Source organism: Anthonomus grandis, chromosome 2, assembly GCF_022605725.1.
Source record: "Anthonomus grandis grandis chromosome 2, icAntGran1.3, whole genome shotgun sequence".
NCBI classification, from domain to species: domain Eukaryota; kingdom Metazoa; phylum Arthropoda; class Insecta; order Coleoptera; family Curculionidae; genus Anthonomus; species Anthonomus grandis.
The window spans coordinates 14,890,500-14,897,130 of record NC_065547.1 but is presented as its reverse complement, the minus strand read 5'-3'; positions in this window follow the sequence as shown (position 1 = coordinate 14,897,130).

Sequence of the window (6,631 nt, the reverse complement as noted above, 5' to 3'; positions counted from 1 at the left end):
CATTTTGTTTTCGTGCATGGTGGTGATCATGGTTACATCCCTTCTATCTTTCCACTTCATAACTAAATAAACATCAGAACTTCTGAAGGCAACATCTCCCTTTTTTAGTTTTTCGTCAATTTTGGGCATATGGAGCCTATTATATCTAACAGTTCCACAGGAGTTAGTCATTCTTTCAAATAAGTAGTTGGACAGTATCGGACTACTATAAAAGTTGTCAGTGTAGAGCGAGTGTCCGTTGTTTAAATACGACTTCATAAGCATCGCCACAACATTTCCCGTGGCGCCCAGGCCAGTTATATTTTCTTGTTCAGCGTAGGTGTCTTTGCCAATATACACAATGAAATCCAACACAATACCACTTTCGCACTCACATAGAACATACAACTTTATACCGAAACGATGACGTTTCGTCTTTATGTATTGCTTAAAATTAAGCCTACCCTTAAACAATATCATACTCTTATCGATCACCAAGTTTTTGGAATGGATAGAATTGTGATATAAATCTCCGCTTGATTTCTTCTAGTACATACTGGACCTTGTGCAGACTAGACAGGTTATTATTATCTGCCTCCTCATTATTTGCCAAATGGAGATTTTTAAGGATTTGTAAATATCTGTCCCTTGCCATGTACTTACCAAAAACAGGTGTGTATAGTAGTTGGTCTACTGACCAATATCCTTTAACTTTTTTTAACCAATTTTTTATTTCTAGACATTAGCATAGTTAATGCAATAAAAGTAAAAAAATCTCCCAAGTTTAATTGTTTCCAATTCTTCTCATTTTTTTGTATTACATATCTGTTACTTTCTACTACTATATACTGAGCAATATCTTCAGTGAAGAGATCTAAGAAAAATTCAATCTCCGGTGTACCTTCTGTTTGGTGTTCGTTTTTCACTCCACTATTACTATCATCAAATGCATGTAATTTTGGAACAAAATCGTGTTTTGTCGAAGTAATAATCAGGTCTCTATAGTCTGTTACGTCCGCGTCAAGATTATTATCATTAATTACAACATCTGGCCCATTTCTATCGTCGAAGCTTATTTCATTTACCTCACTTTCGCCGCTCTCCTGCTCGTCCGTGTCAACTTCGCTTGGTAGATATTCACTCCCGCTATCCATAAACGGCTCCTCTTCACAGTCAGTGGCAAATATATCATCGTTTTTAAACAATGTCTTAATTTGGCGAACTTCACCACGATCCAATCCGCAATAACTAGTATCGTAATCACTTTCTACTCTAACCCGCTTTTTTGAAGGGCCTGCGTGCTCCTCTCCCGACATTGTAAACAATACTGAGCTATTTTATCGACCTAGCCTAGTGTGCGATACTGGTCACGTAGGCCACTGCATTTGCCATCTCGACGGCTGTCATATATATCTGCCACCGGCAGATATATCGGTCGTCCGTTGATATATCAAAGATATGTGCTCACAGTGGGCTGTACGGCAAATTGATTTTTAGAAGATGATGGAAATATATGACATTGGTCTATGTGGCATGAATGTCAAATATATCTGACAGTCGTCTATGTGCCAAATCTCGATATGGCAGATATATAGGTCAGTCGTACTGAAAGGGTTAAACATAAATATCAAAAAAGAAAACTTATTAGCCATAATAAATTCTGTGTCATTTTTAAAAAGGAAATAATTTGTTGTTTGTTTTTATTTTTTCCCGCACTTATTTCAATATCTTTGACATTTGACGTTTAGAAAACAGCTCCGGACGTGGGTAATTACTGTTCCAAATTGATGACGTATAAAGGGCTAATTGGTGACGTCACGTATCTCAGCGGTTATAACTATAACCGCTTGGACGTGTTTGGTTAATACCATTTAGGAACGGTAATTACCGATAGACCGCTTGGAATCGGTTAAGGTGTAATTTTCAAAACCTCGTTGTTTTTAAGTGAGTTCGACCGAAAAGGACTAGCACAACTGGCACTCGGAGAGGACATTTCACCTTCATTCTTCGTTGACATGTCTGAGGGAAGTTGTGTACCCGTTGCAAGCTTTTCAGGGCGTAATGAAAACCTTACGGAAGAATATGATATTTTTAATGGAAATCCCCGAATTCCATTTTTTATTAATAGTATCGACTCGAAAGCAAAGGAGGATTACATTGACAACGTAGACAAAATTAATAATGAGTTTGAACGAATCGCCACAATTCTTAAAAAAGACATAAATGTTAATAATATGCAGAACATATCTAAGTTTGTCAAAGTGTTACAAAATCTGCAAACATCTTCACAAATCATGACATTCATGTGTGATAGATCAAAACAACGAAAAGCCCGCAAGATGTAAGTATAACCGACTGCTATAGCTCGAAGAAAAAATAGAAATATTACTGGTGGGAGGATGCAATCAGGTCGACCAAGCAATATTGAGATAGATGCAAGAAAACGGTTACACAATATATCAGTCAATATCGATTTGAATGAGCCGACCGCCAAAAAACGTTAATAAAAATAAAATAAAGGTCGATCTTATTTAAGCCTTACTTTTTGTTAATTTTTTTTATTGGATTAGTTTTCTAATTCAACCATCTTGTATTTTCAATAATAAAAAGACACAACAATAGGCCAAGTTAAGTGTAATCACCCTGTATACAATAAATTAAATGAAACAGAATGTTCAAATATGTACCTGTAGTTATTTTAAGTTATTTTTAAGTTATATGTACCTTCGTTATTTTATTAAATGTATTTGTGATGCTGTAGATTTCGTGTTTTTTACCTTTTATAAAAGTGTATGACCAGCATCTTTGGGATAATGGATGAGTTTTTCGAGTTAAGTTATTTAGTTAAAAACACTGTACCTATTATTTTGTTGAAAATATTTTTCATGTTAATAAACCATACATATTATGTATATATCTAATATTTTGGATTTAATAAAGAGGTATAATGAGTTTTCCACTGTTTAATTTATTTTTCTCTTATTATTTTTCCAAATAATGCCAATACAATTCAATAGTGAAAAAAAGAATAATTTTCTAGCATTATAGATGAGAATTTCCAATTCTCTATCAAATCCCCCAATAGATATGTCATTTTTAAAATTCTAAAGTCAACCAATGATATGCTATTTTAAACATTTCATTAAGTTTTGAAAATAAAAAAAATACATGATTCGAGTATTTCTTTTCTCATTAAAAAAAACTCATAATTTTTAAATTTTTTCAATAAAATTTTATAATTCTCCTTTAAATTTCCCATAAGATTATGTAATTTTAAAAATTCTAAAGTCAAATTTGAACCCATGGTATGCTAACAAACATTTAATTTGAACTTTCGAGAATTGAAAAAAAAATGTCGAATGTTTCTAGTTTCTGTTATCAACAAGAATCAAGTAATATTTTGACATTCTGGATGTGATTCTCCCATTTTAAATTGTATGTCTTTTTTAGCATTCTGAATGAAAGTTCCCAAGACTGTGAAATTGTCCATAATAATATCAAATTCGAACTAATGAAATGAGTTATCCCCCCGAAATAAGTTATCTCGACTCTGTTCTTTTAAAAAAAAAATGAATAATGAGAATCTCACAACCAACATACTACAAGAGTCGAAATAAAGACGGATTCACCATTAAAATTGCATATGAATTTTACCAAAAACCCGTCTTTAAGTTGACTCTTCCAGGTGACGAGTTGGGTACGGGTTTACGCTGATTTTGAGACAGAAAATGCGTCTCGATTTCGTCTCCACAAGGGGGACCAAATGAGGACGCTTTTCGAAATAGGCATCCCGGTTGGCCCAAAAATACCCAGTCAACAGATAAACCCACAATCAAGATGATGATTGGATCGGAAACAATGCAAACTATAGTAAAACTTAATAAACTACATAATTAAAATAACATAATAAAATAACAAACACAATATTACTTATTCATGATAAATTTTCGCAAGAGCCCTCTGTATTGATTCAAAGTAATACAATTTTTGATGTTAGCAGGCAAGTTGTTAAATAGAATTAAACCTTTGTATAGAACTGAATTATGCATTCGGGTTGTGTTACATCTGTCGACCAGTATGAAGTCTATACGATTTCTCGTATTATAGTTATGTATATCTCCAAAAACTCTTAATTTATTACAAATATAATCGGGGAGCATCTGATGTTTAATTTAAAAATAAACAAATAGACGTTATACAAAATTCTTTGATGTACAGACAACAAGGTAAGCAGCATGGGTTTGTTAGGGGTAGGTCCATTACCACTAATTTGTTGCTTTGCCAAACAGCTTTGTTGGGGGCCTTGGAGAACGGTATGTCGGTTGATTCCATATATACTGACTTTTCCAAGGCCTTTGACAGGGTTAATCATTCTCTCCTGGTTGCAAAGTTGTCACTCTATGGCATTGGTGGTTGTCTTTTGGCCTGGTTGAAGTCATATCTGTCTGGAAGAACACAGATTGTAAAGGTAAATAAGTTTTATTCTAGTCCTTTTCCAGTGACTTCTGGGGTTCCTCAGGGTGCCCATCTTGCCCCTTTTTTATTTAATCTTTTTATTAATGATGTTCATTGTTTTGATTATTGTAATGTGTTGCTTTTTGCTGATGATGTTAAGATTTTTAGAATTATAGACAGTAACTTGGCACATCATGAACTTTGTTCTGATCTTCACAAATTTGAATTATGGTGCAAGAACAATAGAATGGTCCTAAATGCTAAAAAATGCAAATATATTCAATTTACCAGGAGTTTAAGTTCACCATTTCATCAGTACCATCTAATGAGTTCACTTATTGAGAAGGTATCAGAGATACGTGATCTTGGGGTGCTTTTTGATTGCAGACTAACTTTTTCAAAAAATATTGAAAACCTGTGTAATAAGGCTTACAAAATATTGGGTTTTATTAAGAGGCACACTCATGATTTCAGCAGTATTGATTCCATCAAACTTCTGTATTTTTCATTGGTTCACAGTCAACTTGAGTCGAATTCATGTATATGGTCACCTTATTATGCCAAATATATAATGTGTCTAGAAAAACTTCAACGTAAATTCATAAGATACATTGCTTACAAGCTTAATATTCCTTGTATTGATATTAATTACAGTGAAATGTATAGATTGCTGAACATTGAAAAGTTGGAGACTCGACGTAAAAACTGCGATATTGTCACAACATACAAGATTCTTAATAATGTAATACAGTCTCCTGAGTTGTTGTGTCAGCTTAATTTATTCCTCTAAAGAGGTACAAAAGTTCTTCTTTTCCATGTTGGTTTTCTTCAGAGCTTCGCAGTTTGATCATAAGAAAGAAACAAATTCACAAAAAGTTTAAAATTAGTGGTCAACAGCAGGAATATGATGAATTTGTATTTTTGAGGCATCAATGTGAGTACTTAAGAGAGTTGTGCTATCAACAATATATTAATAAGGTGGAAACGAATCTCGCTAACAATCCGAGGTACTTCTGGTCATATATTCGAAATAAAAGAACTGGTTTTAGCCTTCCCTCCAGAATGACATACAATAACAGGATTAGTATGAATATCTCGGTTACTGTGGATATGTTTGCAGAATACTTTTCATCTGTATATTCGGATGAGCAAGTCAATGACATACCATCTTTTGATTATGATAAATCAATTTGTCTGAGCAATTTAACTCTGTCAACGCAGGATGTTTATGAGGTTATTACCTCCTCTAAGAATAAGCTCTGCGCTGGACCACATGGTATTTCCAGCATTCTTCCTAAATAAATGTGTTTGTGTTCTTACGAAACCAATACTGTTCATTTTTAACAAATCTCTAGGTACTAGTTCTTATCCCACTCTCTGGAAGAGAAGTTTTCTAAAACCCATTTTTAAATCTGGTAGTAGAAATGAAATTTCCAATTATCGGGCTGTGTGTAACCAATCTGAGTTGCCAAAGCTGCTTGACTGCCTGGTCAGTCATAGGATTGCCTGGAGTTTTAAATCTTTATTTAATCCTGAGCAATTTGGATTTATAAAAGGCAGATCTACTGATGCTAATTTGGTGCTGTATGTCAACTATCTCTACCACTGCTTGGAGAAGGGACTTCAGGTTGACTCAATATATACAGATTTTTCCAAGGCTTTTGATAGGGTTAACCATGGGGTACTCTTGCAGAAGCTTAGGGCTTTAGGTATTGTGGGGCCTCTTCTTCAGTGGATCTCGGGATTCATCAGAGGTAGAACCCAGATTGTTAATCTTGGAGGTACATGTTCCTCTGAAATTTTGGTGCCATCTGGGGTGCCACAGGGCTCTCACTCAGGCCCTGTTTTGTTTTGCCTCTTTTTGATTGATTTAGTTTGGAAACTTAAAAATTGTCGTGTGCTAATGTTTGCTGATGATGTGAAGCTATTTAGGCTTATCACATCCCTTTCTGATGCTGTGCTCCTGCAAAAAGACCTCAATTTATTCTTTGATTGGTGCCACTTGAATAGAATGTCCCTCCATATCAATAAGTGACATAAGATTACTTTTTCTAAGCAAAGAAACCCTATTGCTTTTCTTTATAAAATAAATAATGTAGCAATTGGTGTCAAAACAGAGGTTTCTGACTTAGGAATATTTATTGACTCCAGGTTGTCTTTTAAAAGTCTCATCAATCAGGGGACTGGTAGGGCAATG